This window comes from Coloeus monedula (assembly GCF_965178545.1).
Source record: "Coloeus monedula genome assembly, chromosome: 3".
NCBI lineage: Eukaryota > Metazoa > Chordata > Aves > Passeriformes > Corvidae > Coloeus > Coloeus monedula.
In genome coordinates this window covers 84,982,113-84,994,883 of record NC_138783.1, presented here as the reverse complement: position 1 = coordinate 84,994,883, position 12,771 = coordinate 84,982,113, and the positions used below count along the sequence as shown (strand labels likewise).

The 12,771-nt window shown below is 40.1% G+C and overlaps 1 protein-coding gene across 1 annotated transcript in view; it reads right to left on the bottom strand.

The window, feature by feature from the left end:
• P2RY8 (P2Y receptor family member 8) overlaps positions 1-12,771 on the bottom strand; it is a 31,347-nt gene that overhangs the window by 1,551 nt on the left and 17,025 nt on the right. The gene's annotated exons all lie outside the window — the stretch shown is intronic.

The following is a 12,771-nucleotide window of genomic DNA, read 5'->3' as shown; positions in this document are numbered from 1 at the left end:
GTCCAGCCTTTGAGCAAACACCACATGTCAATTAAATCATAGCAATGATTGCTGTTAACCAGCACCCCCAGGTTCTTTTTCACTGGGCAGCTTCCCAGCCACTCTGCCCCAAACCTGTAGTGCTGCTTGGGGTTCTTGTGACCCAAGTGCAGGACTTGGAATTTTGCCTTATTGAACCTCACACCATTGACCTTGGCCCATCAATCCCTCCTATCCAGACTGCTCTGCAGTCTATTCATTATAACCTCCTATGTTACTGTAATATAAAGAAAATCACATATCACAAGTTGAAATTCAATTGATGTCTGCATGTGATCACTAGTCCATAGATTCTTCATGAGCTAAATCCATCATATCTACTCTAGATGTCATGACCTTGATTTCTGTAGTGCACAGTATCTTCTGACCTTCCCCCCCCCCCGCAACTAAAGAGTGATCCATTTCAAGTAAGGGCTGGATTTAAAATTTTTTTCATTTGTTTTCAGCTTAGGGAAAGGAGAACATGCATTCAGTGACTCTTGCTATATTTATAATATAAACAGAATATAAGGAAAAAAACCATGAGAACCAGGGACAGATTGCAGTTGCCGGACTGGTTTAAAGGCTGGAGAAGCTTCCTTCTACCAAGAAGAAAAACTATTGAGCTTCAGTTTCTGCAAAATGTAAGTTATTTAAAAACGTTCTGTTTGCAGCTGTCTTATTTGCATCATCTGTAATTCTGCAAAATTAGTTTCAGTTTTGCAGTCTGCAAAGCAAACCTATGCTTTCACTGTCTGGTTTACACAGATCTTTCTTGGCAGATGCAATAGCTCATGGTTTAGCCTATTTATTTCAAGCAGCGTAGTAGCATTCAGCAGCTGCAGGAAAGAACCCACGCCTCAACGTGCTACTTGTGTGCTTGCTTTCATTAAGCTGCAAGTACAGAGAGGCAGTTTCACAAAAGTAGTGTTGAAAAAGTGAAGAAATGGCAACGAATGCCCAGAAAGGCAAAGGAGAGATCTGTGGTAGGTTCTGTGAAGAGTTACAGTAAGGGCTGAAGAGGTGCCAGGCCAAGTCAGACAATAACTGTGGGCACATCTCTGCTGTTTAATAACAGGCAGAGAGTGGGTTCAGGCACACTCCCTTGTGGACTCTCATCACCTGCACCATTCATTCCAAGCGTCTTGTTGCAAGACAGCCCTGCTGTAGGAGGTTAGATAAAAAAACAGAGGTGCCAGTTGGTGTCACTTAACATCATATCTTGTTAAAAAAGACCTTTAATTTGTGTGGTCATAGACCATGAGCAGTGTAGCTGGTCAGTCCCTCAAAGAGCCCAGCCCATGGTGCTGGGAAACTCTATAGCTGGAATTAACTATTCTGCCAAAAACTGTGCTTTCTGAGAGAGGCTTTTACTGAAAAGCTTTATGAACCATTGGTGGTTCCTGAGACCTGGCAAATGTGAAGTCTCTACTGGAGGCTGCAGTGCAGTAAAGAGATAATTAACTCAGAAAAACCCAAGTGCAAATCCAGAAAAAGGTACAGCTACAGCAGCAAGCTGCTCAGTGGGGGCTTAGTGAGGTTCTTTCTTGATCTGATCTATGTGACATAGTGCTTCAAATGTCAGCTAAAAATATTCAGAAGTGGTGAGAGTCAGTATCAAGAGAGTGATATTGACTAATGTTGCTTCCAGCTGAGTTGTTGGAAGCCTAGAAAAAGGAAAAAGAAAATAGGAATTGCAAAGATGTCAGAAATGTACATATATCATGCACATGACACAGAGCGAAGTAGTGAAGTGATCATAAAATGGGCACAATTGCAAAAAGCCCTTTGAGCCAAATCTGTTGCAAATGAAATTCAGTTCTTGTCAGGGGAGCTATATCAAGAATTAAACTAATTCTTCATTTTTCAGGCTAACTTGAAAAAGCTCTCACTGTTACATAACTCTTGGGGAAAAAGCCTTAATGCTTTCTATTTCAACTCATCTGTCTGTGTCTTACCATAGCAAATACTTATTCATTAAGTCTGTTGCCTCAAAAATCCTTCTCAAGTAGCACCCCTTTGTGCCTAACAACTTAGTACTTCTCAAAACAAACAGAAAATTGTTGTCTATATCAGAGTATTCACAGAGCTCTAATAATATACCCTTGCAAGTGAAAGGTATTTGCTGTCACAGGCCCCTAGATACTACTCCTATAGAAATTACAGGTACTTGGGGAGGTAGGAGTATAGGTGAAAATTTCCATTAAATCTGTCACACTGGTCATAAAGCTATCTAATATGTCTTACATTTTAGTTTGTGTTAATCTCAAATGTATTTTCTTCTGTACTTGCTTTTTCTGAGAGTACATCTTGATAAGAAGGAGATAAAAAAATGCACTCATAGGTGCTGCTGAATGCAAAGCAGTGTCAGCATTCATGGCCTGGCTAAAGGCAAATTTTATGCACTCGTAGAATGCTACTGTCAGTAAAACATAAGTACCTCCAGATGTAGGCACCTCTTGAAGTTGAAGGACACCAGACTTTGTGGTTATGTGCCTAGAAGAGTTCTCCAAAAAGACCTACCCAGGTCTCCTCGACATGGTTTTCAGTAATAAAGATGTCCATCACAATGAGCAAAAGAAGAATGCTGTGGTGGTTCCTTTAGAGTCTTCTGCAGGGGAGAAGGGGGCATGCAAAGCTCACAAGACTGATGTCACATGTCATTCTTGAGGGTAGTTAGTCTCTTGGGGAAATGTGGAGTACAGAAAATCCTCCTCCCAATTTTGTCTTTCCTTTTGTCAGGTTCTCTCAGGATCTAAACCCGAATTTCTTGTCAGGAAAGCCTGGACTAGATGAAATTTCTGCTCTGATTCACCCTTACTTGTAATAATTTGCTTTTTAAATGCCCAGCATTGTGGGGTTTGGCTGGGATAATTTTCTTCACAGTGGCTGATATGAGACTATGTTTTGGATTTTTGCTGAACACAGAGTTGACAATAGAGACATATTTTTGTTATTGCTGAGCAGGGCTTACACAGAGCCACCACACTGCTTTTTGTAGTGCCACGCTGGCAAGAAATTTGGGGGTACATGAGAGAGTGAGAGGAGACACAGACAGACCAAAGGTGACCCAAACTGACCAAAGGGACATTCCATACTATACAAGATCATTACCAGTATATAAAGTAGAGGGAAGAAGGAGGAAGGGGGGACCATTTGGAGTGATGGTGTTTGTCTTCCCAAGTAACCCTTTCATGTGATGGGGCTCTGCTTTCCTGGAGATGGCTGAACACCTGTCAACCCATGGGAAACAGCAAATTCATTCCTTGTTCTGCTTTGCTTGTGTGCACGGCTTTTACTTTCCCTATTAAAATGTCTTTGTCTCGACCTACAAGTTTTCTTCCTTTTACCCTTTCAATCTCTCCCCAGTCCTGCCTAGTGGGGGCTGAGCAAGCGACTGTGTGGGGCTTGGCTGCTGGCTGGGGTGAAACCATGACACCAGGTTAAGCTGCTGGAACCACAATGTACCATTTCAATGTACTTTACCGCTCCCATTGCTGCATCTATTGGGGTTCAGTCAATGCTGTGTTTACGTTTTCATCTTGTTCAGGTTAATTTTGTGTCCTTCCCTCACTGCACCCACAATCTCTGTCTATCTCTTGTGGTTTAATTTGAAAATGTAATACATCAAGAGAGAAAAGAAGCTCTCTTTAGAGGTTTAGCGTTAGAGTTCTCTTACTTTTTATGAGTTATTTCCTTTCAATTTCAGGTTTCAAACACAATTTGAATCAGTGAAGCTTGCATGGATTTTAAAACATCCACCCTAAGATATGGTTTCATATGCATAATCTGTAAAAATATAGTTCTGTTACATAAATTTCCCTGTTGGAAATACATGGTTTTGCTTTGTTTTTGGGAGAGCTATATTTAAAATATGACAGACCAATGGACATAAAGATAGACTGAAACAAAAACTCAGTAAGGATTCTTCAAGTGACATGATCCAGTGTTACTGACATTTACATCAGTCCTCAAGCTTCTGACATAGAAGGAGAAATGTTAACCTATTCTGCTTGCCTTGTTTCTGAAATATTTAGTGGATGGATGTATATTAGTCTCATATTAAGTACTAAGCAACCTCTGGAGTAATACTCACTAAATCCATGTAGGATTTTTTCACTACTCTTTGTACTCACTGGCTCATGGCACTCGGCACAGAAAACTCAGTTGGAAATTCAGTGGCATCAGGTTTTCATCCAAGCTGTAACCATAAGCTAAGGTGATAGTTGCTTAACACTTTTCTGACAGGAATAGTGATTTCTTTCCCTTCAATTGACAAAAGATGATAAATAAAGCATTAAAGGGTATACTAAAAATCAAACAGTAAAAAATCACAAGATATCTATGTTATTTCTTTGCGATGGAAGGGTAACCGTAGAGATGTCTCTATTTTTAGAGAACTGCTAAATTAAACTGATGTGTTTTCTCTCTTACATCTATTATCTTCCTGTTGTCAATGTCAAGTGCACCTGTGAAAAATACTGAAAAGCCCATGAGCAAAGTCAAAATGGGAATTGCCAATTTATAAAAACTTTTGAGATCTGTTTTGTAATTTGAGATGGAAAAATAAATCTCAATATATATCATGCAGCAGAAAGCCTTTCAAAATCTATTGTGTTTCATAATTTTTGGTTCACTACCTGTCAAAGCAGTATTGCATAGGGAAAAAAGTTCTTATGGAATAAACTCTTTGATATTGTTACACTTTTAGAAAGACACCCTTCTAGCTGAAGAGCGTAGGATGGCATGCTTCAGATTACAGGAAAAATAAGCTGAAATGCTATTTCAACTCAATTGCAAATAGATTCAGAATGAAGCAAAGTGAAAGCACCGATTTTATTGTAAGCACTTAGAAAAATCCTCTTAATAGTTTTTCTTCAATCCAAGTGTAGCTGAAGAATGTATTTTGTTTTTTCTTAGAAGACTGCTTTTTAGAATATGTTTATGGGGTTTTTTTACTTACTCAGTTTAATACTATTACAAAGCAGTAACAAGAGCTAAAGGATTAAGATAGTTTATGTCTACCTAACTGTAGATAAAACTGGAGAAAACTTATGGATTCTCAGTACAGAGCTCCTGCTGGGTTTTCAACCCCTCCTGGACTGTCTGAATTACTACTGAGATGAGTGAAGTGAGTAAAAGCACATAAAACAAATGCTTAATTTCTATTGTAGACTGAGTATGAGGAGAAGAAGGAGTCAGGAAGGCAAGGAGCCAAGAGTCAGTAATCTTGAGCTGTGGGAAAAGTGACAAACACTTTGATACTTAGATAGAGTAAGGGGTTTTAATATGAGGAACAAGAAGAAAAAGTGCACTTTTGTAACACTTCTCAAGTACAGTTCCTAAAGCATCATTCATGCGATTCAGAGAAACACTTCTGCAAATGTTCAAGTTCACCAAACTGAGGAATGTAAATGAGTTCATCCCCGATTGAATGTTTCCTAAACAGAACGTGGGCCTTACCGAAAGAGGCTGCAGGTTTTGTCTTGATGGTTCTTTCTCACACTTGCAATAAACTTTCATGCAAATTTTAGCTTGCAGGGTTACATATCTACACCTCTAAAAGCCAAGATCTTGGTTCACTTCGTGAAGATGTGAACCTAAGTCTTTTAAGAAATTTCTTTGTATTTGGGCTTTCTTGTTCGTCTAGCCAATTGTTTTCCTATGGTTTTGTTCTGAGTATCATTATTACAAAGGTCAGAAACTGTTGCCAAGCCTGTAGTTATGTTATCACACGGGCATTATTAGGTGTTGTAGCTTACCTTCTTTTAAGAAGAAATACATTTGGGAAATGACAGTTCTAACCTCTGTGAGCTTGTGTGTGCAAGTATTACCGAGCAAAAAAACCAAAACAAAACAAAACTGAGAGCATCCAACTAGCTCTGGTATTCCTGGCCTTCCATGCCATAGATAACTCAGATAAAGTACATAAGTAAACCATACGTATTCCTTCACTGCAAAAGTTGGCATATTTTTTACAATGAAAAAGTTACAGTATAATCATTATATTAATCAAAAACTCTTTCAGAGACAAATGTCAGTCTTTATCTCAGTACACCCAGACAAAGCAAACCCTATGGTGGTTATAGCTCTGACCTCAAACAGTCAGGGCAAGGTAAGACAAGAGTGTCTTCTCTCCACAAGGGTTTCACATTGAAAGGCAAAAACGCCTCTATTTTTTCAGCAGGAAAATATAGGATCATTACCAGCTTTCATGTAGTGGAGGGGTGCATACCTCCACCTGTTAGAGCATGTTAGCTGTATCACTGCAAAGAAAAATCACTTTATTCAAAAGTGAAGAAAAATAATGCTGTCATTTCTGCCTACTGGGAGTGCTTCTGTTCTCTAGCCTGACAGAGTGCAAGCAAGCAGTTTCCAAGATTGAACCAGAAAATTCTTACTGTGAATTTTAAATATACAGATGAAAGACAAAGAAACTCCACATGCAAATACTGCACTGAATCTTCAGAACTAGCTAAGTAGTAAAATTAACTGTACAAGTCTACTTTCAGATTTCCTGTGTCTGTCGTGGACTATGCAGTTTTGCTGATAGTTGAATTTTAGTTCACTTGAATCTTCACCTTTTCTAACTATAAATCAGCAAAGTCAGGATTCTGTGCTGGTGTTAGCAACATTCACCCTAATTTAGGTATGATTTGCATAAACACAGCCACTGTCATCTGTGTCAATAAGGCAGTTCAGAGCGAAACTCATCAATGTGGTCTTTAAAAGTTTATTTCTGCAGTAGTCAGGTTCTTGGAAATAGTAAGTCTCTGGGCCAGTATTGATAACTCTCAGCATCTAAAGTATGATTTTACAGTTCAAGTGCTAGTTAGATTACAAAATAAAGCAGTTTACAATTTTCTTTATCAGTGTGCAAGTCAGCTTATAAAAATGCTATGAGCAAAACCTTAGGTCAGTTGAAACCCAAGCTGTGTAACTCTACTGATAGATTTTTTAGGCTGGTTTAAATTTCAGCCAGAGTAAGCATCCTAAATGGGATTTAAAGAGGTTCCAATGTAGGGGCTAATTGCTAGAATATTACATGTATGTTGGTCTTTCCTACATAAGCAGACTTTTTAAGCTCAGTTTTTTGAAGACTGATATTTTAAACAAGATTAGCAAAGCTAAGGCAACAGAAGAGTTCAACATAACAGCTCAGGAATTCGTTCTGTAGGACACAGAGTTCTCTGTGATCACTGCCCATATGCATACTCGTATTTCCCAACAGCACAAGGTAACTTGCCTCTGGGTGAAACAATGCTGTCTTGCACAGGGAGGAAGAGCCACGCAAGCAGTTCCTGAAACTGCTGATTCCTGGCAGGGAACCTTCACTTAAACGGACTGCAGTGTTTGTCAGATGGTGCATGGCCATGAACAGCCAGCTTGTAAACCTCCTTTTAACTACTCTGGCAGACATCCTGCATAGTGTGGAGTTATCCTGTGCCAGAGGGCCCTCCTGCAGGTACCTTGGCCTTGACTTGTGGCAAGATGGTGAAGAGACATGCTTTTATAGAACTTTGACCACAGAAATACCTGATCTAATTGAAATTTAAATAACACATGAACTGATTTCCTTTATAACTTAAAATTTTTAAATACTATCTGTATCCGGGATTGACAGAGAATGACTTCTGGTCAGTAACTACTTCCCTCTACAAGTAATTGCCTCACATAGCTGTTGTGAGAGTCAGAGGAAAAGTGTAGTTGATCATTTCCCTTCTGACCTCAAATTCCAGGAAAAGAATTTAATAGTTTATTGGCACAAGGCATTTGTGGTAGGCAATATGACAGATTCCTAAGAGAGAATTCCTCAATCTTGAGAAACTTGGTGGTCTTACACTGAATCTGTATGGTCCAACTGGCATTTTACAGCAAGCAAATATATATAAATATACACATGTATAAGCATATGTGTATATATATATTCTATTTGAAATCTGTACTTTCTATCTTTTCATCTCTCTTTTCTGTGAAGCTCTCTGCATTTCCTCTCCTGTTCAGTCCACAAAGGAATTGAGGTAGAGTTGCCTGAGTGCTCTTGAAGATTATCTTTAGAGATTAAAAAAAAAAAAATAAAAGGAAGAAGAAAAAAAAAGGAAAGAACCTCAGATGTTGTTTTTTCTCATACTTGCACTAAGGATATGAAGGTCTATGAAGGTCTGTAACTGTTAATCAATTCAGCTTATGATGGAGCTCATACACAGGACAGGCCACCAAGTTTTGCAGGTGTACTTGGAAGGATAATTTGGTGTGGTATTTGGGAAATGTTTTGAGCAAAACATGTAGAGTAATTCTAACATCCATATAATGTACTGGGGCCAGAAATTGGAAGCAATATTTTTAGGGATGTATCAAATAGCTTGGTTGATCATGTAAGCTGTCTTCAGATGGGCCTTCTTCCACTGCTTCCACTAGTTGGTCTCAGTACATTCAAAACATCTTTCTACCTCCTAGATAAATAAATGTGTCTCAAAAAGCCTGTGCTGGATCCGTAACAACTGATGACTTGTAAAAATACAGGATGAATTATTGTTCCTCCTATTAAGTAGGAGGAACATGAAAATGCAAAACTCTTTCCACAGCAGTAGTACTAAGTGGCTGATTCCAGCCTGTTTTAAATATCCTGTTGATTCAGATCCCAATTTCCTGGAGACCCATAATTGCCTAGATTCTGTCAAAATCTGGACTAGTTCACTAAAACATAATTGACCCCTTTCACACTTGAATCACTCAGCTGGTACTTTTAAATGACCAGGTCAGCTTCTTTGTGAAAATGAATTGGAACAGAATAGGATCAAATGAATTGTTTTACCTGTATCCATCTTCTTCCACCTGTGTGTTGAAACCCACAGTCAGTTTTACATGATCATAAGGACTCAGAATAAAAATTATTTTGTCTTCTTCTGGTCCTGCTGTAGTCCTTGCTCAGCACATACCATTTAGCCCTTACTGGCAGGCCACATACTAGACTGACCACTCTGCTCTCTCCCCAGGTGCCTTCTGCAATGTTCTGGCAGTGAACTCCTGCAGACTGGGCATTCTCCTGACTCTCATGTCAGTTTGGAGTAATTCTCACATCAGCACTAGTGAAAACAGTCTTGGCTGAAAAATACGAGACCAGGGGCTCTGTAGGAGCTAAACTGATGTGCACTGTGCAGCTTTCTTGCATATCTTATTCTGTGCTCCCGAAAGGGCAAGAGGAGTTAGATATACAGAAAGAATGAGCCTCGCTTCCTGTCAAACTGTACCTCTTACTGGAAGGCTTTGACCCAAAAATGGGCTGCTGGAGGCACTTTGGTATGACTGAACTGATATTGCGTTCAGCCATTTGCCTGTACCTCTTGTCAATTCCCACTGAAAATAGGTGACTGCTTATATTTCAGGAGGAGAGGTGGGCCTGGGCTGTCAAAGGGCTAGGAGGCAGCAATGTATGTGATCCAAGGCAGTGGGAAATGTGAGCTCATTTCCCAGCACTTTAGACTATGCTTCCTTTCCAGCTTGGCCGGAAGGGACTGGTGGTTAGGGCTCACCTCAGGTCATCTCCATGAGAAATCTTGCACTGTCATAGGTCTTTCTTTTGCCCAGTTTCTTTTACTGCTTATTGTCACAGCTCAGAATGTGAACCCTGAATTGTACTACTGAGCTATGTATGAGCTGTATTTTTCCGGAGTGATGTTCAGTTGCTCACGTATATGGTCACGTATAAGTGGTTGTGGTTCTCTGCTAGAAAAAGTTTCTTCGTTTTTTCAACATTGCCATCAACATTCAATAGTATTCAAGCTACATCATGGGGTACCATGGCTGATTCTGCCTTTTAATTATGATCATATAATCAATGGAGGCCCAGTGGCTTGACCAGGATACTTTTATCTTAGGAGCAGACCTGTAAGTCTGGTGTTCATGCAGCTCGCAGTGAAGTCTGAGGCAGCTCTGTGTGTTGTATGCACAGCACCTCGGAGCTCTATGTTCCATAGGTAGGAGCAAGATCATTTTTCCAAGCTTGTGCAAAATCACTTTGTTCACCTGCTGAAAGAACTGAAAATTGGCTTCTCTTCTCACAGCTTAAGCTGAGCATCAATAACTGCAGCTGTGCTGGTTGTGGCTGGCACAGGACACAGTATGGATTCACAAGTGCCTGAACAGTGCAGAGCTCATCTACCCAAAGGCACAGTGCACAGGTATCAGGAACCTCAGAAACAGCAGCCTACAGGAGCAGATATGACCTAGTTTTAAAAGCAGTGTTGTGTATGCACAGAAAGGAGGAGCAAGGAGCCAACAGTACTATTACTTTCTCCCTGACCAACCCTTAACATGTTTTTCTTGACTTCTCCTCAGCTTGGCAAGGTGATACCAGTTAGAGCTATGACTGGTAACATACAAGAAGTAGAGATTATAAAAAGGGAAAAAAAGGAAAAATATTTCTAAGAAAAGCTTCACCTTTAATCCAGTTTCTTTGTGACTACTTGAGCTGTCACACTAATACAAAGAGATACAACAGGAATAGCATCCTGAAACCACATCTGCTTCATTCCTCTCAATATCCTTGAGTGCAGGTGAGACAGCAAGTCAAAGTTCAGCTTTTCAGCTGAACCTGACTGCAAGTGCCATGGTATTCAGGGTTTGGTCTTCCTCTCTAGTCCTCTCTGCACTTAAATAACTTAAATGTGAAAATATGAAAGAAATTGGATTCTATCCTTGTCTAAGATACTCTTTCTGCTTGGAGAAGTATGTAAGTGCCCTCACTATAGTCAGATATATGCCAATACATTATTATAATGAATGCTACCTATGAAATAATGTCAGAAGTCTGAATGTTCTGCAGCTAGTTTTTGTGGGAGAGTGAGTCTCCAAAATCCATTAGAACAGCTTCTTATTGGCATTACTTGAGTTCCTCTTTATTGCTAGCAAAATGTCTTGAGATGTCTTTATTTTCGCTGTTATGCAAATCATTACTGGAATCTTGCTGTCTTGAGAAGTGCTGCTGAATACACTGGGCTTTACAGGGTGTTATTTATTAACTGTGCACTAAAAATTAGTGTCTTAATTATAATTTTTATGACCTTGGCATTTAGCCCCAACTTAATAGAGCTAGTTTTGTGTATTCCATTTGCCAACACTCTGTATCTCATAATCACTTCTATTACATATATCTTGTGATCTGCTATCTTTAAGCATATGGGCAAACAAACACGTTCTTGCAATGAAAGCAGAGGTGTGGATCCATATCTCATCAGTCACTCTGTGTATTTGATTGCACTCATACAAGCAAAGGAGGTTGCATACCCCTCTTGGATGAAGTTTTGCAAACCAGCTCCCGGTTACCATGTGAGAAAGTGTATCTTCATTACTATACCATGGGATGTACTATACTGCAATCAATATATTATCTCCTTACGCCCTTCTTTGTCTCTGCCATGAGTTGTCTGCACATCAACACAGCACTCCAGTTGCACCTCACCAGGGCAGATTAGAGGGGCAGGATCACCTCCCTCGACTTGCTGGCAATGCTTTTCCTAAGGCACCCCAGGGTACCATCAGCCTTCTTGGCCTCAAGGACACACTGATGGCTCATGGACAATTTGTTGTCCATCAGGGCATCCAGGTCCTTCTCCACAGAGCTGCTCCCCAGCAGATCAGCCCCCAGCCTGTGCTTGTGCATGTGGTGATTCCTCTCCAGGTGCAGAACCCTGCATCTGTCTTTGTTAAACTTCATTAGGTTCCTCTCTGTCCATCAGTCCAGGCTGTCCAGGTCTTGCAGACTGACAGTACAGCACCCTGGTATATCAGCCACTCCTCCCAGTTCTGTATCACCATCAAACTTGCTGAGGCTGCACAGTCTGTCCCTTCATCCAGCTCATGGATGAATAAATTGAACAAGACTGTATGCAGTACTGACCCCTGGGGAATACCCCTAGAAACAGGTTGTGAGCTAGGCTGCTCTAAGGCAATTTTGATGACTGGTACAGTTATGCTCCAATAAGATATGTATAACAGTAGAGCAGTGGGAGACAGTTCTTTGGAGACAAAATGTGAGCTGCTAGGAGCCCTAGAGATCTCTAAGTGGTGTGGTCTGAAATATTACCACATTCCTGTAGTTTCAGTGTGTAACTTGACAACAGATGCATAGAAAAATGGTATAGGTGCACTTAAGAACAAAAGAAATGTTTAGTGCAGATGGTGCCATCAGAAAAATATGGTTTGACCTAAACTAAAATAGGGCAAGGTTTCTGTTACTAAAAATTAAGGTTATGGTTTTTAAACTAAAAATTAGAGAGAGCCAACTGTCACAGAAAAGCGTATAGTTCAGGATGACACGTATTTAGTGGTGGGAATATTATTAAATTCCCTGCAGTCTTAGTAAAAAGGACAGGAGAAGGTGTTAATAAAGCCCAAGAAGGAACCAGACAAACAGTTTCTACATGTGACGTATGTGAAGCACATCACATAAAACAGTGAGCCACAAAAAAAACCCAGACACATAAAAAAACCAGTTAAATCAAAAGTGTAAAAATGCTGAGGCTGATTGCCCTGGTTTTCAGCCGGGAATCTGACCTAATTTAGGCATCTGAGGAGTCTGATGAAAGAAAGTGATTGTTAGGAATGGTATGGCCAAGGCACACACTGCTACAGCCCTGCCAAAATGGGCCATGCGACTGGAGGATTGGTACTGTTGTATTACTGGGAGCTTTGTGTCACATCCAGTAAACAATTCAGCTGCATCAACACACAACAGAATATTCGTGGGCTGAA